At 54.4% G+C, this 21467-nt stretch overlaps 31 non-coding genes across 31 annotated transcripts; all 31 read right to left on the reverse strand.

Moving 5' to 3' along the window:
• Window positions 1-458: 458 nt before the first annotated feature.
• Window positions 459-622, reverse strand: LOC141122699 (U1 spliceosomal RNA). The gene has a single exon (XR_012240705.1). It is a non-coding gene; the product is annotated as a U1 spliceosomal RNA (small nuclear RNA).
• A 527-nt stretch (window positions 623-1149) lies between these two features.
• Window positions 1150-1313, reverse strand: LOC141122711 (U1 spliceosomal RNA). Its single transcript, XR_012240716.1, has one exon. It is a non-coding gene; the product is annotated as a U1 spliceosomal RNA (small nuclear RNA).
• Window positions 1314-1840: 527 nt separating this feature from the next.
• Window positions 1841-2004, reverse strand: LOC141122723 (U1 spliceosomal RNA). Its single transcript, XR_012240727.1, has one exon. It is a non-coding gene; the product is annotated as a U1 spliceosomal RNA (small nuclear RNA).
• Window positions 2005-2531: 527 nt separating this feature from the next.
• Window positions 2532-2695, reverse strand: LOC141122734 (U1 spliceosomal RNA). Its single transcript, XR_012240738.1, has one exon. It is a non-coding gene; the product is annotated as a U1 spliceosomal RNA (small nuclear RNA).
• Window positions 2696-3222: 527 nt separating this feature from the next.
• On the reverse strand, window positions 3223-3386 carry LOC141122682 (U1 spliceosomal RNA). The gene has a single exon (XR_012240689.1). It is a non-coding gene; the product is annotated as a U1 spliceosomal RNA (small nuclear RNA).
• Window positions 3387-3913: 527 nt separating this feature from the next.
• LOC141122690 (U1 spliceosomal RNA) lies at window positions 3914-4077 on the reverse strand. The gene has a single exon (XR_012240696.1). It is a non-coding gene; the product is annotated as a U1 spliceosomal RNA (small nuclear RNA).
• A 527-nt stretch (window positions 4078-4604) lies between these two features.
• On the reverse strand, window positions 4605-4768 carry LOC141122691 (U1 spliceosomal RNA). Its single transcript, XR_012240697.1, has one exon. It is a non-coding gene; the product is annotated as a U1 spliceosomal RNA (small nuclear RNA).
• Window positions 4769-5295: 527 nt separating this feature from the next.
• Window positions 5296-5459, reverse strand: LOC141122692 (U1 spliceosomal RNA). The gene has a single exon (XR_012240698.1). It is a non-coding gene; the product is annotated as a U1 spliceosomal RNA (small nuclear RNA).
• A 527-nt stretch (window positions 5460-5986) lies between these two features.
• Window positions 5987-6150, reverse strand: LOC141122693 (U1 spliceosomal RNA). Its single transcript, XR_012240699.1, has one exon. It is a non-coding gene; the product is annotated as a U1 spliceosomal RNA (small nuclear RNA).
• A 527-nt stretch (window positions 6151-6677) lies between these two features.
• On the reverse strand, window positions 6678-6841 carry LOC141122694 (U1 spliceosomal RNA). The gene has a single exon (XR_012240700.1). It is a non-coding gene; the product is annotated as a U1 spliceosomal RNA (small nuclear RNA).
• A 527-nt stretch (window positions 6842-7368) lies between these two features.
• LOC141122695 (U1 spliceosomal RNA) lies at window positions 7369-7532 on the reverse strand. The gene has a single exon (XR_012240701.1). It is a non-coding gene; the product is annotated as a U1 spliceosomal RNA (small nuclear RNA).
• Window positions 7533-8059: 527 nt separating this feature from the next.
• Window positions 8060-8223, reverse strand: LOC141122696 (U1 spliceosomal RNA). The gene has a single exon (XR_012240702.1). It is a non-coding gene; the product is annotated as a U1 spliceosomal RNA (small nuclear RNA).
• Window positions 8224-8750: 527 nt separating this feature from the next.
• LOC141122697 (U1 spliceosomal RNA) lies at window positions 8751-8914 on the reverse strand. The gene has a single exon (XR_012240703.1). It is a non-coding gene; the product is annotated as a U1 spliceosomal RNA (small nuclear RNA).
• A 527-nt stretch (window positions 8915-9441) lies between these two features.
• LOC141122698 (U1 spliceosomal RNA) lies at window positions 9442-9605 on the reverse strand. The gene has a single exon (XR_012240704.1). It is a non-coding gene; the product is annotated as a U1 spliceosomal RNA (small nuclear RNA).
• Window positions 9606-10132: 527 nt separating this feature from the next.
• On the reverse strand, window positions 10133-10296 carry LOC141122701 (U1 spliceosomal RNA). The gene has a single exon (XR_012240706.1). It is a non-coding gene; the product is annotated as a U1 spliceosomal RNA (small nuclear RNA).
• A 527-nt stretch (window positions 10297-10823) lies between these two features.
• LOC141122702 (U1 spliceosomal RNA) lies at window positions 10824-10987 on the reverse strand. Its single transcript, XR_012240707.1, has one exon. It is a non-coding gene; the product is annotated as a U1 spliceosomal RNA (small nuclear RNA).
• Window positions 10988-11514: 527 nt separating this feature from the next.
• On the reverse strand, window positions 11515-11678 carry LOC141122703 (U1 spliceosomal RNA). Its single transcript, XR_012240708.1, has one exon. It is a non-coding gene; the product is annotated as a U1 spliceosomal RNA (small nuclear RNA).
• Window positions 11679-12205: 527 nt separating this feature from the next.
• On the reverse strand, window positions 12206-12369 carry LOC141122704 (U1 spliceosomal RNA). The gene has a single exon (XR_012240709.1). It is a non-coding gene; the product is annotated as a U1 spliceosomal RNA (small nuclear RNA).
• A 527-nt stretch (window positions 12370-12896) lies between these two features.
• LOC141122705 (U1 spliceosomal RNA) lies at window positions 12897-13060 on the reverse strand. The gene has a single exon (XR_012240710.1). It is a non-coding gene; the product is annotated as a U1 spliceosomal RNA (small nuclear RNA).
• Window positions 13061-13587: 527 nt separating this feature from the next.
• Window positions 13588-13751, reverse strand: LOC141122706 (U1 spliceosomal RNA). The gene has a single exon (XR_012240711.1). It is a non-coding gene; the product is annotated as a U1 spliceosomal RNA (small nuclear RNA).
• A 527-nt stretch (window positions 13752-14278) lies between these two features.
• LOC141122707 (U1 spliceosomal RNA) lies at window positions 14279-14442 on the reverse strand. The gene has a single exon (XR_012240712.1). It is a non-coding gene; the product is annotated as a U1 spliceosomal RNA (small nuclear RNA).
• Window positions 14443-14969: 527 nt separating this feature from the next.
• LOC141122708 (U1 spliceosomal RNA) lies at window positions 14970-15133 on the reverse strand. The gene has a single exon (XR_012240713.1). It is a non-coding gene; the product is annotated as a U1 spliceosomal RNA (small nuclear RNA).
• Window positions 15134-15660: 527 nt separating this feature from the next.
• On the reverse strand, window positions 15661-15824 carry LOC141122709 (U1 spliceosomal RNA). The gene has a single exon (XR_012240714.1). It is a non-coding gene; the product is annotated as a U1 spliceosomal RNA (small nuclear RNA).
• Window positions 15825-16351: 527 nt separating this feature from the next.
• On the reverse strand, window positions 16352-16515 carry LOC141122710 (U1 spliceosomal RNA). The gene has a single exon (XR_012240715.1). It is a non-coding gene; the product is annotated as a U1 spliceosomal RNA (small nuclear RNA).
• A 527-nt stretch (window positions 16516-17042) lies between these two features.
• On the reverse strand, window positions 17043-17206 carry LOC141122712 (U1 spliceosomal RNA). Its single transcript, XR_012240717.1, has one exon. It is a non-coding gene; the product is annotated as a U1 spliceosomal RNA (small nuclear RNA).
• Window positions 17207-17733: 527 nt separating this feature from the next.
• LOC141122713 (U1 spliceosomal RNA) lies at window positions 17734-17897 on the reverse strand. Its single transcript, XR_012240718.1, has one exon. It is a non-coding gene; the product is annotated as a U1 spliceosomal RNA (small nuclear RNA).
• A 527-nt stretch (window positions 17898-18424) lies between these two features.
• On the reverse strand, window positions 18425-18588 carry LOC141122687 (U1 spliceosomal RNA). The gene has a single exon (XR_012240693.1). It is a non-coding gene; the product is annotated as a U1 spliceosomal RNA (small nuclear RNA).
• Window positions 18589-19115: 527 nt separating this feature from the next.
• LOC141122714 (U1 spliceosomal RNA) lies at window positions 19116-19279 on the reverse strand. Its single transcript, XR_012240719.1, has one exon. It is a non-coding gene; the product is annotated as a U1 spliceosomal RNA (small nuclear RNA).
• A 527-nt stretch (window positions 19280-19806) lies between these two features.
• Window positions 19807-19970, reverse strand: LOC141122715 (U1 spliceosomal RNA). Its single transcript, XR_012240720.1, has one exon. It is a non-coding gene; the product is annotated as a U1 spliceosomal RNA (small nuclear RNA).
• Window positions 19971-20497: 527 nt separating this feature from the next.
• On the reverse strand, window positions 20498-20661 carry LOC141122717 (U1 spliceosomal RNA). Its single transcript, XR_012240721.1, has one exon. It is a non-coding gene; the product is annotated as a U1 spliceosomal RNA (small nuclear RNA).
• Window positions 20662-21188: 527 nt separating this feature from the next.
• LOC141122718 (U1 spliceosomal RNA) lies at window positions 21189-21352 on the reverse strand. The gene has a single exon (XR_012240722.1). It is a non-coding gene; the product is annotated as a U1 spliceosomal RNA (small nuclear RNA).
• Between the last annotated feature and the right edge of the window lie 115 nt (window positions 21353-21467).

Here is a 21467-nt window from a genome sequence, read left to right on the forward strand (position 1 = left end):
TGGGTGCCTGCTGGCAAACTAGCCTCAGTCGCAGCTATTCCATCAGCAAGGCACATTATCCCTGTGAACAGTCAGGCGTATTGGTTCCTTTTTGGTAGCCCTCCTGGGAAGCCTCTGAAAATGTCTTTATGCACGCAAGGGGTTTACAACCAGGCTCCCAAGCTACACTGCAGCACACATATATTTGCATAGAGGGGCGGCGGACTAAGCATCCAGGCACGAGGCAGCTTTGTTCTGCGAAACTAGGCCCGCGGCGAGCCCATAGCATAGGGATATGGAAAGCATGCAGCATACAGATATGGGTTTGATGCAGGAGAAGTGGCTGACGCGTTGAACCCTCGTAGAAGGCCCCGCACAGACCCCACCTGAGACAGGAACAGGTGGCTGGAGGAAACCTTGTAGAAACGATAAAGGCCCCGTAGTTTCTTTCGTCAAGCTGTCTTTTGACCAGGAATAATCAGGGGAAAGCGCGAACGCAGTCCCCCACTACCACAAATTATGCAGTCGAGTTTCCTGCATTTGAGGAAATCGCAGGGGTCAGCACAGCCGGAGTGCAATGGCCGAGCCTCGCCCTGGGAGAACCACCTTCATGATCATGGTATCTCCCCTGCCAGGTAAGTATGAGTCGGAATCGTCACTCTAGCACCCCCCGGTCAGGGGCACGCCTCCACCAGGTTATGGAGGGGCTTTCTGGGTGCCTGCTGGCAAACTAGCCTCAGTCGCAGCTATTCCATCAGCAAGGCACATTATCCCTGTGAACAGTCAGGCGTATTGGTTCCTTTTTGGTAGCCCTCCTGGGAAGCCTCTGAAAATGTCTTTATGCACGCAAGGGGTTTACAACCAGGCTCCCAAGCTACACTGCAGCACACATATATTTGCATAGAGGGGCGGCGGACTAAGCATCCAGGCACGAGGCAGCTTTGTTCTGCGAAACTAGGCCCGCGGCGAGCCCATAGCATAGGGATATGGAAAGCATGCAGCATACAGATATGGGTTTGATGCAGGAGAAGTGGCTGACGCGTTGAACCCTCGTAGAAGGCCCCGCACAGACCCCACCTGAGACAGGAACAGGTGGCTGGAGGAAACCTTGTAGAAACGATAAAGGCCCCGTAGTTTCTTTCGTCAAGCTGTCTTTTGACCAGGAATAATCAGGGGAAAGCGCGAACGCAGTCCCCCACTACCACAAATTATGCAGTCGAGTTTCCTGCATTTGAGGAAATCGCAGGGGTCAGCACAGCCGGAGTGCAATGGCCGAGCCTCGCCCTGGGAGAACCACCTTCATGATCATGGTATCTCCCCTGCCAGGTAAGTATGAGTCGGAATCGTCACTCTAGCACCCCCCGGTCAGGGGCACGCCTCCACCAGGTTATGGAGGGGCTTTCTGGGTGCCTGCTGGCAAACTAGCCTCAGTCGCAGCTATTCCATCAGCAAGGCACATTATCCCTGTGAACAGTCAGGCGTATTGGTTCCTTTTTGGTAGCCCTCCTGGGAAGCCTCTGAAAATGTCTTTATGCACGCAAGGGGTTTACAACCAGGCTCCCAAGCTACACTGCAGCACACATATATTTGCATAGAGGGGCGGCGGACTAAGCATCCAGGCACGAGGCAGCTTTGTTCTGCGAAACTAGGCCCGCGGCGAGCCCATAGCATAGGGATATGGAAAGCATGCAGCATACAGATATGGGTTTGATGCAGGAGAAGTGGCTGACGCGTTGAACCCTCGTAGAAGGCCCCGCACAGACCCCACCTGAGACAGGAACAGGTGGCTGGAGGAAACCTTGTAGAAACGATAAAGGCCCCGTAGTTTCTTTCGTCAAGCTGTCTTTTGACCAGGAATAATCAGGGGAAAGCGCGAACGCAGTCCCCCACTACCACAAATTATGCAGTCGAGTTTCCTGCATTTGAGGAAATCGCAGGGGTCAGCACAGCCGGAGTGCAATGGCCGAGCCTCGCCCTGGGAGAACCACCTTCATGATCATGGTATCTCCCCTGCCAGGTAAGTATGAGTCGGAATCGTCACTCTAGCACCCCCCGGTCAGGGGCACGCCTCCACCAGGTTATGGAGGGGCTTTCTGGGTGCCTGCTGGCAAACTAGCCTCAGTCGCAGCTATTCCATCAGCAAGGCACATTATCCCTGTGAACAGTCAGGCGTATTGGTTCCTTTTTGGTAGCCCTCCTGGGAAGCCTCTGAAAATGTCTTTATGCACGCAAGGGGTTTACAACCAGGCTCCCAAGCTACACTGCAGCACACATATATTTGCATAGAGGGGCGGCGGACTAAGCATCCAGGCACGAGGCAGCTTTGTTCTGCGAAACTAGGCCCGCGGCGAGCCCATAGCATAGGGATATGGAAAGCATGCAGCATACAGATATGGGTTTGATGCAGGAGAAGTGGCTGACGCGTTGAACCCTCGTAGAAGGCCCCGCACAGACCCCACCTGAGACAGGAACAGGTGGCTGGAGGAAACCTTGTAGAAACGATAAAGGCCCCGTAGTTTCTTTCGTCAAGCTGTCTTTTGACCAGGAATAATCAGGGGAAAGCGCGAACGCAGTCCCCCACTACCACAAATTATGCAGTCGAGTTTCCTGCATTTGAGGAAATCGCAGGGGTCAGCACAGCCGGAGTGCAATGGCCGAGCCTCGCCCTGGGAGAACCACCTTCATGATCATGGTATCTCCCCTGCCAGGTAAGTATGAGTCGGAATCGTCACTCTAGCACCCCCCGGTCAGGGGCACGCCTCCACCAGGTTATGGAGGGGCTTTCTGGGTGCCTGCTGGCAAACTAGCCTCAGTCGCAGCTATTCCATCAGCAAGGCACATTATCCCTGTGAACAGTCAGGCGTATTGGTTCCTTTTTGGTAGCCCTCCTGGGAAGCCTCTGAAAATGTCTTTATGCACGCAAGGGGTTTACAACCAGGCTCCCAAGCTACACTGCAGCACACATATATTTGCATAGAGGGGCGGCGGACTAAGCATCCAGGCACGAGGCAGCTTTGTTCTGCGAAACTAGGCCCGCGGCGAGCCCATAGCATAGGGATATGGAAAGCATGCAGCATACAGATATGGGTTTGATGCAGGAGAAGTGGCTGACGCGTTGAACCCTCGTAGAAGGCCCCGCACAGACCCCACCTGAGACAGGAACAGGTGGCTGGAGGAAACCTTGTAGAAACGATAAAGGCCCCGTAGTTTCTTTCGTCAAGCTGTCTTTTGACCAGGAATAATCAGGGGAAAGCGCGAACGCAGTCCCCCACTACCACAAATTATGCAGTCGAGTTTCCTGCATTTGAGGAAATCGCAGGGGTCAGCACAGCCGGAGTGCAATGGCCGAGCCTCGCCCTGGGAGAACCACCTTCATGATCATGGTATCTCCCCTGCCAGGTAAGTATGAGTCGGAATCGTCACTCTAGCACCCCCCGGTCAGGGGCACGCCTCCACCAGGTTATGGAGGGGCTTTCTGGGTGCCTGCTGGCAAACTAGCCTCAGTCGCAGCTATTCCATCAGCAAGGCACATTATCCCTGTGAACAGTCAGGCGTATTGGTTCCTTTTTGGTAGCCCTCCTGGGAAGCCTCTGAAAATGTCTTTATGCACGCAAGGGGTTTACAACCAGGCTCCCAAGCTACACTGCAGCACACATATATTTGCATAGAGGGGCGGCGGACTAAGCATCCAGGCACGAGGCAGCTTTGTTCTGCGAAACTAGGCCCGCGGCGAGCCCATAGCATAGGGATATGGAAAGCATGCAGCATACAGATATGGGTTTGATGCAGGAGAAGTGGCTGACGCGTTGAACCCTCGTAGAAGGCCCCGCACAGACCCCACCTGAGACAGGAACAGGTGGCTGGAGGAAACCTTGTAGAAACGATAAAGGCCCCGTAGTTTCTTTCGTCAAGCTGTCTTTTGACCAGGAATAATCAGGGGAAAGCGCGAACGCAGTCCCCCACTACCACAAATTATGCAGTCGAGTTTCCTGCATTTGAGGAAATCGCAGGGGTCAGCACAGCCGGAGTGCAATGGCCGAGCCTCGCCCTGGGAGAACCACCTTCATGATCATGGTATCTCCCCTGCCAGGTAAGTATGAGTCGGAATCGTCACTCTAGCACCCCCCGGTCAGGGGCACGCCTCCACCAGGTTATGGAGGGGCTTTCTGGGTGCCTGCTGGCAAACTAGCCTCAGTCGCAGCTATTCCATCAGCAAGGCACATTATCCCTGTGAACAGTCAGGCGTATTGGTTCCTTTTTGGTAGCCCTCCTGGGAAGCCTCTGAAAATGTCTTTATGCACGCAAGGGGTTTACAACCAGGCTCCCAAGCTACACTGCAGCACACATATATTTGCATAGAGGGGCGGCGGACTAAGCATCCAGGCACGAGGCAGCTTTGTTCTGCGAAACTAGGCCCGCGGCGAGCCCATAGCATAGGGATATGGAAAGCATGCAGCATACAGATATGGGTTTGATGCAGGAGAAGTGGCTGACGCGTTGAACCCTCGTAGAAGGCCCCGCACAGACCCCACCTGAGACAGGAACAGGTGGCTGGAGGAAACCTTGTAGAAACGATAAAGGCCCCGTAGTTTCTTTCGTCAAGCTGTCTTTTGACCAGGAATAATCAGGGGAAAGCGCGAACGCAGTCCCCCACTACCACAAATTATGCAGTCGAGTTTCCTGCATTTGAGGAAATCGCAGGGGTCAGCACAGCCGGAGTGCAATGGCCGAGCCTCGCCCTGGGAGAACCACCTTCATGATCATGGTATCTCCCCTGCCAGGTAAGTATGAGTCGGAATCGTCACTCTAGCACCCCCCGGTCAGGGGCACGCCTCCACCAGGTTATGGAGGGGCTTTCTGGGTGCCTGCTGGCAAACTAGCCTCAGTCGCAGCTATTCCATCAGCAAGGCACATTATCCCTGTGAACAGTCAGGCGTATTGGTTCCTTTTTGGTAGCCCTCCTGGGAAGCCTCTGAAAATGTCTTTATGCACGCAAGGGGTTTACAACCAGGCTCCCAAGCTACACTGCAGCACACATATATTTGCATAGAGGGGCGGCGGACTAAGCATCCAGGCACGAGGCAGCTTTGTTCTGCGAAACTAGGCCCGCGGCGAGCCCATAGCATAGGGATATGGAAAGCATGCAGCATACAGATATGGGTTTGATGCAGGAGAAGTGGCTGACGCGTTGAACCCTCGTAGAAGGCCCCGCACAGACCCCACCTGAGACAGGAACAGGTGGCTGGAGGAAACCTTGTAGAAACGATAAAGGCCCCGTAGTTTCTTTCGTCAAGCTGTCTTTTGACCAGGAATAATCAGGGGAAAGCGCGAACGCAGTCCCCCACTACCACAAATTATGCAGTCGAGTTTCCTGCATTTGAGGAAATCGCAGGGGTCAGCACAGCCGGAGTGCAATGGCCGAGCCTCGCCCTGGGAGAACCACCTTCATGATCATGGTATCTCCCCTGCCAGGTAAGTATGAGTCGGAATCGTCACTCTAGCACCCCCCGGTCAGGGGCACGCCTCCACCAGGTTATGGAGGGGCTTTCTGGGTGCCTGCTGGCAAACTAGCCTCAGTCGCAGCTATTCCATCAGCAAGGCACATTATCCCTGTGAACAGTCAGGCGTATTGGTTCCTTTTTGGTAGCCCTCCTGGGAAGCCTCTGAAAATGTCTTTATGCACGCAAGGGGTTTACAACCAGGCTCCCAAGCTACACTGCAGCACACATATATTTGCATAGAGGGGCGGCGGACTAAGCATCCAGGCACGAGGCAGCTTTGTTCTGCGAAACTAGGCCCGCGGCGAGCCCATAGCATAGGGATATGGAAAGCATGCAGCATACAGATATGGGTTTGATGCAGGAGAAGTGGCTGACGCGTTGAACCCTCGTAGAAGGCCCCGCACAGACCCCACCTGAGACAGGAACAGGTGGCTGGAGGAAACCTTGTAGAAACGATAAAGGCCCCGTAGTTTCTTTCGTCAAGCTGTCTTTTGACCAGGAATAATCAGGGGAAAGCGCGAACGCAGTCCCCCACTACCACAAATTATGCAGTCGAGTTTCCTGCATTTGAGGAAATCGCAGGGGTCAGCACAGCCGGAGTGCAATGGCCGAGCCTCGCCCTGGGAGAACCACCTTCATGATCATGGTATCTCCCCTGCCAGGTAAGTATGAGTCGGAATCGTCACTCTAGCACCCCCCGGTCAGGGGCACGCCTCCACCAGGTTATGGAGGGGCTTTCTGGGTGCCTGCTGGCAAACTAGCCTCAGTCGCAGCTATTCCATCAGCAAGGCACATTATCCCTGTGAACAGTCAGGCGTATTGGTTCCTTTTTGGTAGCCCTCCTGGGAAGCCTCTGAAAATGTCTTTATGCACGCAAGGGGTTTACAACCAGGCTCCCAAGCTACACTGCAGCACACATATATTTGCATAGAGGGGCGGCGGACTAAGCATCCAGGCACGAGGCAGCTTTGTTCTGCGAAACTAGGCCCGCGGCGAGCCCATAGCATAGGGATATGGAAAGCATGCAGCATACAGATATGGGTTTGATGCAGGAGAAGTGGCTGACGCGTTGAACCCTCGTAGAAGGCCCCGCACAGACCCCACCTGAGACAGGAACAGGTGGCTGGAGGAAACCTTGTAGAAACGATAAAGGCCCCGTAGTTTCTTTCGTCAAGCTGTCTTTTGACCAGGAATAATCAGGGGAAAGCGCGAACGCAGTCCCCCACTACCACAAATTATGCAGTCGAGTTTCCTGCATTTGAGGAAATCGCAGGGGTCAGCACAGCCGGAGTGCAATGGCCGAGCCTCGCCCTGGGAGAACCACCTTCATGATCATGGTATCTCCCCTGCCAGGTAAGTATGAGTCGGAATCGTCACTCTAGCACCCCCCGGTCAGGGGCACGCCTCCACCAGGTTATGGAGGGGCTTTCTGGGTGCCTGCTGGCAAACTAGCCTCAGTCGCAGCTATTCCATCAGCAAGGCACATTATCCCTGTGAACAGTCAGGCGTATTGGTTCCTTTTTGGTAGCCCTCCTGGGAAGCCTCTGAAAATGTCTTTATGCACGCAAGGGGTTTACAACCAGGCTCCCAAGCTACACTGCAGCACACATATATTTGCATAGAGGGGCGGCGGACTAAGCATCCAGGCACGAGGCAGCTTTGTTCTGCGAAACTAGGCCCGCGGCGAGCCCATAGCATAGGGATATGGAAAGCATGCAGCATACAGATATGGGTTTGATGCAGGAGAAGTGGCTGACGCGTTGAACCCTCGTAGAAGGCCCCGCACAGACCCCACCTGAGACAGGAACAGGTGGCTGGAGGAAACCTTGTAGAAACGATAAAGGCCCCGTAGTTTCTTTCGTCAAGCTGTCTTTTGACCAGGAATAATCAGGGGAAAGCGCGAACGCAGTCCCCCACTACCACAAATTATGCAGTCGAGTTTCCTGCATTTGAGGAAATCGCAGGGGTCAGCACAGCCGGAGTGCAATGGCCGAGCCTCGCCCTGGGAGAACCACCTTCATGATCATGGTATCTCCCCTGCCAGGTAAGTATGAGTCGGAATCGTCACTCTAGCACCCCCCGGTCAGGGGCACGCCTCCACCAGGTTATGGAGGGGCTTTCTGGGTGCCTGCTGGCAAACTAGCCTCAGTCGCAGCTATTCCATCAGCAAGGCACATTATCCCTGTGAACAGTCAGGCGTATTGGTTCCTTTTTGGTAGCCCTCCTGGGAAGCCTCTGAAAATGTCTTTATGCACGCAAGGGGTTTACAACCAGGCTCCCAAGCTACACTGCAGCACACATATATTTGCATAGAGGGGCGGCGGACTAAGCATCCAGGCACGAGGCAGCTTTGTTCTGCGAAACTAGGCCCGCGGCGAGCCCATAGCATAGGGATATGGAAAGCATGCAGCATACAGATATGGGTTTGATGCAGGAGAAGTGGCTGACGCGTTGAACCCTCGTAGAAGGCCCCGCACAGACCCCACCTGAGACAGGAACAGGTGGCTGGAGGAAACCTTGTAGAAACGATAAAGGCCCCGTAGTTTCTTTCGTCAAGCTGTCTTTTGACCAGGAATAATCAGGGGAAAGCGCGAACGCAGTCCCCCACTACCACAAATTATGCAGTCGAGTTTCCTGCATTTGAGGAAATCGCAGGGGTCAGCACAGCCGGAGTGCAATGGCCGAGCCTCGCCCTGGGAGAACCACCTTCATGATCATGGTATCTCCCCTGCCAGGTAAGTATGAGTCGGAATCGTCACTCTAGCACCCCCCGGTCAGGGGCACGCCTCCACCAGGTTATGGAGGGGCTTTCTGGGTGCCTGCTGGCAAACTAGCCTCAGTCGCAGCTATTCCATCAGCAAGGCACATTATCCCTGTGAACAGTCAGGCGTATTGGTTCCTTTTTGGTAGCCCTCCTGGGAAGCCTCTGAAAATGTCTTTATGCACGCAAGGGGTTTACAACCAGGCTCCCAAGCTACACTGCAGCACACATATATTTGCATAGAGGGGCGGCGGACTAAGCATCCAGGCACGAGGCAGCTTTGTTCTGCGAAACTAGGCCCGCGGCGAGCCCATAGCATAGGGATATGGAAAGCATGCAGCATACAGATATGGGTTTGATGCAGGAGAAGTGGCTGACGCGTTGAACCCTCGTAGAAGGCCCCGCACAGACCCCACCTGAGACAGGAACAGGTGGCTGGAGGAAACCTTGTAGAAACGATAAAGGCCCCGTAGTTTCTTTCGTCAAGCTGTCTTTTGACCAGGAATAATCAGGGGAAAGCGCGAACGCAGTCCCCCACTACCACAAATTATGCAGTCGAGTTTCCTGCATTTGAGGAAATCGCAGGGGTCAGCACAGCCGGAGTGCAATGGCCGAGCCTCGCCCTGGGAGAACCACCTTCATGATCATGGTATCTCCCCTGCCAGGTAAGTATGAGTCGGAATCGTCACTCTAGCACCCCCCGGTCAGGGGCACGCCTCCACCAGGTTATGGAGGGGCTTTCTGGGTGCCTGCTGGCAAACTAGCCTCAGTCGCAGCTATTCCATCAGCAAGGCACATTATCCCTGTGAACAGTCAGGCGTATTGGTTCCTTTTTGGTAGCCCTCCTGGGAAGCCTCTGAAAATGTCTTTATGCACGCAAGGGGTTTACAACCAGGCTCCCAAGCTACACTGCAGCACACATATATTTGCATAGAGGGGCGGCGGACTAAGCATCCAGGCACGAGGCAGCTTTGTTCTGCGAAACTAGGCCCGCGGCGAGCCCATAGCATAGGGATATGGAAAGCATGCAGCATACAGATATGGGTTTGATGCAGGAGAAGTGGCTGACGCGTTGAACCCTCGTAGAAGGCCCCGCACAGACCCCACCTGAGACAGGAACAGGTGGCTGGAGGAAACCTTGTAGAAACGATAAAGGCCCCGTAGTTTCTTTCGTCAAGCTGTCTTTTGACCAGGAATAATCAGGGGAAAGCGCGAACGCAGTCCCCCACTACCACAAATTATGCAGTCGAGTTTCCTGCATTTGAGGAAATCGCAGGGGTCAGCACAGCCGGAGTGCAATGGCCGAGCCTCGCCCTGGGAGAACCACCTTCATGATCATGGTATCTCCCCTGCCAGGTAAGTATGAGTCGGAATCGTCACTCTAGCACCCCCCGGTCAGGGGCACGCCTCCACCAGGTTATGGAGGGGCTTTCTGGGTGCCTGCTGGCAAACTAGCCTCAGTCGCAGCTATTCCATCAGCAAGGCACATTATCCCTGTGAACAGTCAGGCGTATTGGTTCCTTTTTGGTAGCCCTCCTGGGAAGCCTCTGAAAATGTCTTTATGCACGCAAGGGGTTTACAACCAGGCTCCCAAGCTACACTGCAGCACACATATATTTGCATAGAGGGGCGGCGGACTAAGCATCCAGGCACGAGGCAGCTTTGTTCTGCGAAACTAGGCCCGCGGCGAGCCCATAGCATAGGGATATGGAAAGCATGCAGCATACAGATATGGGTTTGATGCAGGAGAAGTGGCTGACGCGTTGAACCCTCGTAGAAGGCCCCGCACAGACCCCACCTGAGACAGGAACAGGTGGCTGGAGGAAACCTTGTAGAAACGATAAAGGCCCCGTAGTTTCTTTCGTCAAGCTGTCTTTTGACCAGGAATAATCAGGGGAAAGCGCGAACGCAGTCCCCCACTACCACAAATTATGCAGTCGAGTTTCCTGCATTTGAGGAAATCGCAGGGGTCAGCACAGCCGGAGTGCAATGGCCGAGCCTCGCCCTGGGAGAACCACCTTCATGATCATGGTATCTCCCCTGCCAGGTAAGTATGAGTCGGAATCGTCACTCTAGCACCCCCCGGTCAGGGGCACGCCTCCACCAGGTTATGGAGGGGCTTTCTGGGTGCCTGCTGGCAAACTAGCCTCAGTCGCAGCTATTCCATCAGCAAGGCACATTATCCCTGTGAACAGTCAGGCGTATTGGTTCCTTTTTGGTAGCCCTCCTGGGAAGCCTCTGAAAATGTCTTTATGCACGCAAGGGGTTTACAACCAGGCTCCCAAGCTACACTGCAGCACACATATATTTGCATAGAGGGGCGGCGGACTAAGCATCCAGGCACGAGGCAGCTTTGTTCTGCGAAACTAGGCCCGCGGCGAGCCCATAGCATAGGGATATGGAAAGCATGCAGCATACAGATATGGGTTTGATGCAGGAGAAGTGGCTGACGCGTTGAACCCTCGTAGAAGGCCCCGCACAGACCCCACCTGAGACAGGAACAGGTGGCTGGAGGAAACCTTGTAGAAACGATAAAGGCCCCGTAGTTTCTTTCGTCAAGCTGTCTTTTGACCAGGAATAATCAGGGGAAAGCGCGAACGCAGTCCCCCACTACCACAAATTATGCAGTCGAGTTTCCTGCATTTGAGGAAATCGCAGGGGTCAGCACAGCCGGAGTGCAATGGCCGAGCCTCGCCCTGGGAGAACCACCTTCATGATCATGGTATCTCCCCTGCCAGGTAAGTATGAGTCGGAATCGTCACTCTAGCACCCCCCGGTCAGGGGCACGCCTCCACCAGGTTATGGAGGGGCTTTCTGGGTGCCTGCTGGCAAACTAGCCTCAGTCGCAGCTATTCCATCAGCAAGGCACATTATCCCTGTGAACAGTCAGGCGTATTGGTTCCTTTTTGGTAGCCCTCCTGGGAAGCCTCTGAAAATGTCTTTATGCACGCAAGGGGTTTACAACCAGGCTCCCAAGCTACACTGCAGCACACATATATTTGCATAGAGGGGCGGCGGACTAAGCATCCAGGCACGAGGCAGCTTTGTTCTGCGAAACTAGGCCCGCGGCGAGCCCATAGCATAGGGATATGGAAAGCATGCAGCATACAGATATGGGTTTGATGCAGGAGAAGTGGCTGACGCGTTGAACCCTCGTAGAAGGCCCCGCACAGACCCCACCTGAGACAGGAACAGGTGGCTGGAGGAAACCTTGTAGAAACGATAAAGGCCCCGTAGTTTCTTTCGTCAAGCTGTCTTTTGACCAGGAATAATCAGGGGAAAGCGCGAACGCAGTCCCCCACTACCACAAATTATGCAGTCGAGTTTCCTGCATTTGAGGAAATCGCAGGGGTCAGCACAGCCGGAGTGCAATGGCCGAGCCTCGCCCTGGGAGAACCACCTTCATGATCATGGTATCTCCCCTGCCAGGTAAGTATGAGTCGGAATCGTCACTCTAGCACCCCCCGGTCAGGGGCACGCCTCCACCAGGTTATGGAGGGGCTTTCTGGGTGCCTGCTGGCAAACTAGCCTCAGTCGCAGCTATTCCATCAGCAAGGCACATTATCCCTGTGAACAGTCAGGCGTATTGGTTCCTTTTTGGTAGCCCTCCTGGGAAGCCTCTGAAAATGTCTTTATGCACGCAAGGGGTTTACAACCAGGCTCCCAAGCTACACTGCAGCACACATATATTTGCATAGAGGGGCGGCGGACTAAGCATCCAGGCACGAGGCAGCTTTGTTCTGCGAAACTAGGCCCGCGGCGAGCCCATAGCATAGGGATATGGAAAGCATGCAGCATACAGATATGGGTTTGATGCAGGAGAAGTGGCTGACGCGTTGAACCCTCGTAGAAGGCCCCGCACAGACCCCACCTGAGACAGGAACAGGTGGCTGGAGGAAACCTTGTAGAAACGATAAAGGCCCCGTAGTTTCTTTCGTCAAGCTGTCTTTTGACCAGGAATAATCAGGGGAAAGCGCGAACGCAGTCCCCCACTACCACAAATTATGCAGTCGAGTTTCCTGCATTTGAGGAAATCGCAGGGGTCAGCACAGCCGGAGTGCAATGGCCGAGCCTCGCCCTGGGAGAACCACCTTCATGATCATGGTATCTCCCCTGCCAGGTAAGTATGAGTCGGAATCGTCACTCTAGCACCCCCCGGTCAGGGGCACGCCTCCACCAGGTTATGGAGGGGCTTTCTGGGTGCCTGCTGGCAAACTAGCCTCAGTCGCAGCTATTCCATCAGCAAGGCACATTATCCCTGTGAACAGTCAGGCGTATTGGTTCCTTTTTGGTAGCCCTCCTGGGAAGCCTCTGAAAATGTCTTTATGCACGCAAGGGGTTTACAACCAGGCTCCCAAGCTACACTGCAGCACACATATATTTGCATAGAGGGGCGGCGGACTAAGCATCCAGGCACGAGGCAGCTTTGTTCTGCGAAACTAGGCCCGCGGCGAGCCCATAGCATAGGGATATGGAAAGCATGCAGCATACAGATATGGGTTTGATGCAGGAGAAGTGGCTGACGCGTTGAACCCTCGTAGAAGGCCCCGCACAGACCCCACCTGAGACAGGAACAGGTGGCTGGAGGAAACCTTGTAGAAACGATAAAGGCCCCGTAGTTTCTTTCGTCAAGCTGTCTTTTGACCAGGAATAATCAGGGGAAAGCGCGAACGCAGTCCCCCACTACCACAAATTATGCAGTCGAGTTTCCTGCATTTGAGGAAATCGCAGGGGTCAGCACAGCCGGAGTGCAATGGCCGAGCCTCGCCCTGGGAGAACCACCTTCATGATCATGGTATCTCCCCTGCCAGGTAAGTATGAGTCGGAATCGTCACTCTAGCACCCCCCGGTCAGGGGCACGCCTCCACCAGGTTATGGAGGGGCTTTCTGGGTGCCTGCTGGCAAACTAGCCTCAGTCGCAGCTATTCCATCAGCAAGGCACATTATCCCTGTGAACAGTCAGGCGTATTGGTTCCTTTTTGGTAGCCCTCCTGGGAAGCCTCTGAAAATGTCTTTATGCACGCAAGGGGTTTACAACCAGGCTCCCAAGCTACACTGCAGCACACATATATTTGCATAGAGGGGCGGCGGACTAAGCATCCAGGCACGAGGCAGCTTTGTTCTGCGAAACTAGGCCCGCGGCGAGCCCATAGCATAGGGATATGGAAAGCATGCAGCATACAGATATGGGTTTGATGCAGGAGAAGTGGCTGACGCGTTGAACCCTCGTAGAAGGCCCCGCACAGACCCCACCTGAGACAGGAACAGGTGGCTGGAGGAAACCTTGTAGAAACGATAAAGGCCCCGTAGTTTCTTTCGTCAAGCTGTCTTTTGACCAGGAATAATCAGGGGAAAGCGCGAACGCAGTCCCCCACTACCACAAATTATGCAGTCGAGTTTCCTGCATTTGAGGAAATCGCAGGGGTCAGCACAGCCGGAGTGCAATGGCCGAGCCTCGCCCTGGGAGAACCACCTTCATGATCATGGTATCTCCCCTGCCAGGTAAGTATGAGTCGGAATCGTCACTCTAGCACCCCCCGGTCAGGGGCACGCCTCCACCAGGTTATGGAGGGGCTTTCTGGGTGCCTGCTGGCAAACTAGCCTCAGTCGCAGCTATTCCATCAGCAAGGCACATTATCCCTGTGAACAGTCAGGCGTATTGGTTCCTTTTTGGTAGCCCTCCTGGGAAGCCTCTGAAAATGTCTTTATGCACGCAAGGGGTTTACAACCAGGCTCCCAAGCTACACTGCAGCACACATATATTTGCATAGAGGGGCGGCGGACTAAGCATCCAGGCACGAGGCAGCTTTGTTCTGCGAAACTAGGCCCGCGGCGAGCCCATAGCATAGGGATATGGAAAGCATGCAGCATACAGATATGGGTTTGATGCAGGAGAAGTGGCTGACGCGTTGAACCCTCGTAGAAGGCCCCGCACAGACCCCACCTGAGACAGGAACAGGTGGCTGGAGGAAACCTTGTAGAAACGATAAAGGCCCCGTAGTTTCTTTCGTCAAGCTGTCTTTTGACCAGGAATAATCAGGGGAAAGCGCGAACGCAGTCCCCCACTACCACAAATTATGCAGTCGAGTTTCCTGCATTTGAGGAAATCGCAGGGGTCAGCACAGCCGGAGTGCAATGGCCGAGCCTCGCCCTGGGAGAACCACCTTCATGATCATGGTATCTCCCCTGCCAGGTAAGTATGAGTCGGAATCGTCACTCTAGCACCCCCCGGTCAGGGGCACGCCTCCACCAGGTTATGGAGGGGCTTTCTGGGTGCCTGCTGGCAAACTAGCCTCAGTCGCAGCTATTCCATCAGCAAGGCACATTATCCCTGTGAACAGTCAGGCGTATTGGTTCCTTTTTGGTAGCCCTCCTGGGAAGCCTCTGAAAATGTCTTTATGCACGCAAGGGGTTTACAACCAGGCTCCCAAGCTACACTGCAGCACACATATATTTGCATAGAGGGGCGGCGGACTAAGCATCCAGGCACGAGGCAGCTTTGTTCTGCGAAACTAGGCCCGCGGCGAGCCCATAGCATAGGGATATGGAAAGCATGCAGCATACAGATATGGGTTTGATGCAGGAGAAGTGGCTGACGCGTTGAACCCTCGTAGAAGGCCCCGCACAGACCCCACCTGAGACAGGAACAGGTGGCTGGAGGAAACCTTGTAGAAACGATAAAGGCCCCGTAGTTTCTTTCGTCAAGCTGTCTTTTGACCAGGAATAATCAGGGGAAAGCGCGAACGCAGTCCCCCACTACCACAAATTATGCAGTCGAGTTTCCTGCATTTGAGGAAATCGCAGGGGTCAGCACAGCCGGAGTGCAATGGCCGAGCCTCGCCCTGGGAGAACCACCTTCATGATCATGGTATCTCCCCTGCCAGGTAAGTATGAGTCGGAATCGTCACTCTAGCACCCCCCGGTCAGGGGCACGCCTCCACCAGGTTATGGAGGGGCTTTCTGGGTGCCTGCTGGCAAACTAGCCTCAGTCGCAGCTATTCCATCAGCAAGGCACATTATCCCTGTGAACAGTCAGGCGTATTGGTTCCTTTTTGGTAGCCCTCCTGGGAAGCCTCTGAAAATGTCTTTATGCACGCAAGGGGTTTACAACCAGGCTCCCAAGCTACACTGCAGCACACATATATTTGCATAGAGGGGCGGCGGACTAAGCATCCAGGCACGAGGCAGCTTTGTTCTGCGAAACTAGGCCCGCGGCGAGCCCATAGCATAGGGATATGGAAAGCATGCAGCATACAGATATGGGTTTGATGCAGGAGAAGTGGCTGACGCGTTGAACCCTCGTAGAAGGCCCCGCACAGACCCCACCTGAGACAGGAACAGGTGGCTGGAGGAAACCTTGTAGAAACGATAAAGGCCCCGTAGTTTCTTTCGTCAAGCTGTCTTTTGACCAGGAATAATCAGGGGAAAGCGCGAACGCAGTCCCCCACTACCACAAATTATGCAGTCGAGTTTCCTGCATTTGAGGAAATCGCAGGGGTCAGCACAGCCGGAGTGCAATGGCCGAGCCTCGCCCTGGGAGAACCACCTTCATGATCATGGTATCTCCCCTGCCAGGTAAGTATGAGTCGGAATCGTCACTCTAGCACCCCCCGGTCAGGGGCACGCCTCCACCAGGTTATGGAGGGGCTTTCTGGGTGCCTGCTGGCAAACTAGCCTCAGTCGCAGCTATTCCATCAGCAAGGCACATTATCCCTGTGAACAGTCAGGCGTATTGGTTCCTTTTTGGTAGCCCTCCTGGGAAGCCTCTGAAAATGTCTTTATGCACGCAAGGGGTTTACAACCAGGCTCCCAAGCTACACTGCAGCACACATATATTTGCATAGAGGGGCGGCGGACTAAGCATCCAGGCACGAGGCAGCTTTGTTCTGCGAAACTAGGCCCGCGGCGAGCCCATAGCATAGGGATATGGAAAGCATGCAGCATACAGATATGGGTTTGATGCAGGAGAAGTGGCTGACGCGTTGAACCCTCGTAGAAGGCCCCGCACAGACCCCACCTGAGACAGGAACAGGTGGCTGGAGGAAACCTTGTAGAAACGATAAAGGCCCCGTAGTTTCTTTCGTCAAGCTGTCTTTTGACCAGGAATAATCAGGGGAAAGCGCGAACGCAGTCCCCCACTACCACAAATTATGCAGTCGAGTTTCCTGCATTTGAGGAAATCGCAGGGGTCAGCACAGCCGGAGTGCAATGGCCGAGCCTCGCCCTGGGAGAACCACCTTCATGATCATGGTATCTCCCCTGCCAGGTAAGTATGAGTCGGAATCGTCACTCTAGCACCCCCCGGTCAGGGGCACGCCTCCACCAGGTTATGGAGGGGCTTTCTGGGTGCCTGCTGGCAAACTAGCCTCAGTCGCAGCTATTCCATCAGCAAGGCACATTATCCCTGTGAACAGTCAGGCGTATTGGTTCCTTTTTGGTAGCCCTCCTGGGAAGCCTCTGAAAATGTCTTTATGCACGCAAGGGGTTTACAACCAGGCTCCCAAGCTACACTGCAGCACACATATATTTGCATAGAGGGGCGGCGGACTAAGCATCCAGGCACGAGGCAGCTTTGTTCTGCGAAACTAGGCCCGCGGCGAGCCCATAGCATAGGGATATGGAAAGCATGCAGCATACAGATATGGGTTTGATGCAGGAGAAGTGGCTGACGCGTTGAACCCTCGTAGAAGGCCCCGCACAGACCCCACCTGAGACAGGAACAGGTGGCTGGAGGAAACCTTGTAGAAACGATAAAGGCCCCGTAGTTTCTTTCGTCAAGCTGTCTTTTGACCAGGAATAATCAGGGGAAAGCGCGAACGCAGTCCCCCACTACCACAAATTATGCAGTCGAGTTTCCTGCATTTGAGGAAATCGCAGGGGTCAGCACAGCCGGAGTGCAATGGCCGAGCCTCGCCCTGGGAGAACCACCTTCATGATCATGGTATCTCCCCTGCCAGGTAAGTATGAGTCGGAATCGTCACTCTAGCACCCCCCGGTCAGGGGCACGCCTCCACCAGGTTATGGAGGGGCTTTCTGGGTGCCTGCTGGCAAACTAGCCTCAGTCGCAGCTATTCCATCAGCAAGGCACATTATCCCTGTGAACAGTCAGGCGTATTGGTTCCTTTTTGGTAGCCCTCCTGGGAAGCCTCTGAAAATGTCTTTATGCACGCAAGGGGTTTACAACCAGGCTCCCAAGCTACACTGCAGCACACATATATTTGCATAGAGGGGCGGCGGACTAAGCATCCAGGCACGAGGCAGCTTTGTTCTGCGAAACTAGGCCCGCGGCGAGCCCATAGCATAGGGATATGGAAAGCATGCAGCATACAGATATGGGTTTGATGCAGGAGAAGTGGCTGACGCGTTGAACCCTCGTAGAAGGCCCCGCACAGACCCCACCTGAGACAGGAACAGGTGGCTGGAGGAAACCTTGTAGAAACGATAAAGGCCCCGTAGTTTCTTTCGTCAAGCTGTCTTTTGACCAGGAATAATCAGGGGAAAGCGCGAACGCAGTCCCCCACTACCACAAATTATGCAGTCGAGTTTCCTGCATTTGAGGAAATCGCAGGGGTCAGCACAGCCGGAGTGCAATGGCCGAGCCTCGCCCTGGGAGAACCACCTTCATGATCATGGTATCTCCCCTGCCAGGTAAGTATGAGTCGGAATCGTCACTCTAGCACCCCCCGGTCAGGGGCACGCCTCCACCAGGTTATGGAGGGGCTTTCTGGGTGCCTGCTGGCAAACTAGCCTCAGTCGCAGCTATTCCATCAGCAAGGCACATTATCCCTGTGAACAGTCAGGCGTATTGGTTCCTTTTTGGTAGCCCTCCTGGGAAGCCTCTGAAAATGTCTTTATGCACGCAAGGGGTTTACAACCAGGCTCCCAAGCTACACTGCAGCACACATATATTTGCATAGAGGGGCGGCGGACTAAGCATCCAGGCACGAGGCAGCTTTGTTCTGCGAAACTAGGCCCGCGGCGAGCCCATAGCATAGGGATATGGAAAGCATGCAGCATACAGATATGGGTTTGATGCAGGAGAAGTGGCTGACGCGTTGAACCCTCGTAGAAGGCCCCGCACAGACCCCACCTGAGACAGGAACAGGTGGCTGGAGGAAACCTTGTAGAAACGATAAAGGCCCCGTAGTTTCTTTCGTCAAGCTGTCTTTTGACCAGGAATAATCAGGGGAAAGCGCGAACGCAGTCCCCCACTACCACAAATTATGCAGTCGAGTTTCCTGCATTTGAGGAAATCGCAGGGGTCAGCACAGCTGGAGTGCAATGGCCGAGCCTCGCCCTGGGAGAACCACCTTCATGATCATGGTATCTCCCCTGCCAGGTAAGTATGAGTCGGAATCGTCACTCTAGCACCCCCCGGTCAGGGGCACGCCTCCACCAGGTTATGGAGGGGCTTTCTGGGTGCCTGCTGGCAAACTAGCCTCAGTCGCAGCTATTCCATCAGCAAGGCACATTATCCCTGTGAACAGTCAGGCGTATTGGTTCCTTTTTGGTAGCCCTCCTGGGAAGCCTCTGAAAATGTCTTTATGCACGCAAGGGGTTTACAACCAGGCTCCCAAGCTACACTGCAGCACACATATATTTGCATAGAGGGGCGGCGGACTAAGCATCCAGGCACGAGGCAGCTTTGTTCTGCGAAACTAGGCCCGCGGCGAGCCCATAGCATAGGGATATGGAAAGCATGCAGCATACAGATATGGGTTTGATGCAGGAGAAGTGGCTGACGCGTTGAACCCTCGTAGAAGGCCCCGCACAGACCCCACCTGAGACAGGAACAGGTGGCTGGAGGAAACCTTGTAGAAACGATAAAGGCCCCGTAGTTTCTTTCGTCAAGCTGTCTTTTGACCAGGAATAATCAGGGGAAAGCGCGAACGCAGTCCCCCACTACCACAAATTATGCAGTCGAGTTTCCTGCATTTGAGGAAATCGCAGGGGTCAGCACAGCCGGAGTGCAATGGCCGAGCCTCGCCCTGGGAGAACCACCTTCATGATCATGGTATCTCCCCTGCCAGGTAAGTATGAGTCGGAATCGTCACTCTAGCACCCCCCGGTCAGGGGCACGCCTCCACCAGGTTATGGAGGGGCTTTCTGGGTGCCTGCTGGCAAACTAGCCTCAGTCGCAGCTATTCCATCAGCAAGGCACATTATCCCTGTGAACAGTCAGGCGTATTGGTTCCTTTTTGGTAGCCCTCCTGGGAAGCCTCTGAAAATGTCTTTATGCACGCAAGGGGTTTACAACCAGGCTCCCAAGCTACACTGCAGCACACATATATTTGCATAGAGGGGCGGCGGACTAAGCATCCAGGCACGAGGCAGCTTTGTTCTGCGAAACTAGGCCCGCGGCGAGCCCATAGCATAGGGATATGGAAAGCATGCAGCATACAGATATGGGTTTGATGCAGGAGAAGTGGCTGACGCGTTGAACCCTCGTAGAAGGCCCCGCACAGACCCCACCTGAGACAGGAACAGGTGGCTGGAGGAAACCTTGTAGAAACGATAAAGGCCCCGTAGTTTCTTTCGTCAAGCTGTCTTTTGACCAGGAATAATCAGGGGAAAGCGCGAACGCAGTCCCCCACTACCACAAATTATGCAGTCGAGTTTCCTGCATTTGAGGAAATCGCAGGGGTCAGCACAGCCGGAGTGCAATGGCCGAGCCTCGCCCTGGGAGAACCACCTTCATGATCATGGTATCTCCCCTGCCAGGTAAGTATGAGTCGGAATCGTCACTCTAGCACCCCCCGGTCAGGGGCACGCCTCCACCAGGTTATGGAGGGGCTTTCTGGGTGCCTGCTGGCAAACTAGCCTCAGTCGCAGCTATTCCATCAGCAAGGCACATTATCCCTGTGAACAGTCAGGCGTATTGGTTCCTTTTTGGTAGCCCTCCTGGGAAGCCTCTGAAAATGTCTTTATGCACGCAAGGGGTTTACAACCAGGCTCCCAAGCTACACTGCAGCACACATATATTTGCATAGAGGGGCGGCGGACTAAGCATCCAGGCACGAGGCAGCTTTGTTCTGCGAAACTAGGCCCGCGGCGAGCCCATAGCATAGGGATATGGAAAGCATGCAGCATACAGATATGGGTTTGATGCAGGAGAAGTGGCTGACGCGTTGAACCCTCGTAGAAGGCCCCGCACAGACCCCACCTGAGACAGGAACAGGTGGCTGGAGGAAACCTTGTAGAAACGATAAAGGCCCCGTAGTTTCTTTCGTCAAGCTGTCTTTTGACCAGGAATAATCAGGGGAAAGCGCGAACGCAGTCCCCCACTACCACAAATTATGCAGTCGAGTTTCCTGCATTTGAGGAAATCGCAGGGGTCAGCACAGCCGGAGTGCAATGGCCGAGCCTCGCCCTGGGAGAACCACCTTCATGATCATGGTATCTCCCCTGCCAGGTAAGTATGAGTCGGAATCGTCACTCTAGCACCCCCCGGTCAGGGGCACGCCTCCACCAGGTTATGGAGGGGCTTTCTGGGTGCCTGCTGGCAAACTAGCCTCAGTCGCAGCTATTCCATCAGCAAGGCACATTATCCCTGTGAACAGTCAGGCGTATTGGTTCCTTTTTGGTAGCCCTCCTGGGAAGCCTCTGAAAATGTCTTTATGCACGCAAGGGGTTTACAACCAGGCTCCCAAGCTACACTGCAGCACACATATATTTGCATAGAGGGGCGGCGGACTAAGCATCCAGGCACGAGGCAGCTTTGTTCTGCGAAACTAGGCCCGCGGCGAGCCCATAGCATAGGGATATGGAAAGCATGCAGCATACAGATATGGGTTTGATGCAGGAGAAGTGGCTGACGCGTTGAACCCTCGTAGAAGGCCCCGCACAGACCCCACCTGAGACAGGAACAGGTGGCTGGAGGAAACCTTGTAGAAACGATAAAGGCCCCGTAGTTTCTTTCGTCAAGCTGTCTTTTGACCAGGAATAATCAGGGGAAAGCGCGAACGCAGTCCCCCACTACCACAAATTATGCAGTCGAGTTTCCTGCATTTGAGGAAATCGCAGGGGTCAGCACAGCCGGAGTGCAATGGCCGAGCCTCGCCCTGGGAGAACCACCTTCATGATCATGGTATCTCCCCTGCCAGGTAAGTATGAGTCGGAATCGTCACTCTAGCACCCCCCGGTCAGGGGCACGCCTCCACCAGGTTATGGAGGGGCTTTCTGGGTGCCTGCTGGCAAACTAGCCTCAGTCGCAGCTATTCCATCAG

The sequence above is a fragment of the Aquarana catesbeiana genome, unplaced genomic scaffold (assembly GCF_042186555.1).
Source record: "Aquarana catesbeiana isolate 2022-GZ unplaced genomic scaffold, ASM4218655v1 unanchor73, whole genome shotgun sequence".
NCBI classification, from domain to species: Eukaryota; Metazoa; Chordata; class Amphibia; order Anura; family Ranidae; genus Aquarana; species Aquarana catesbeiana.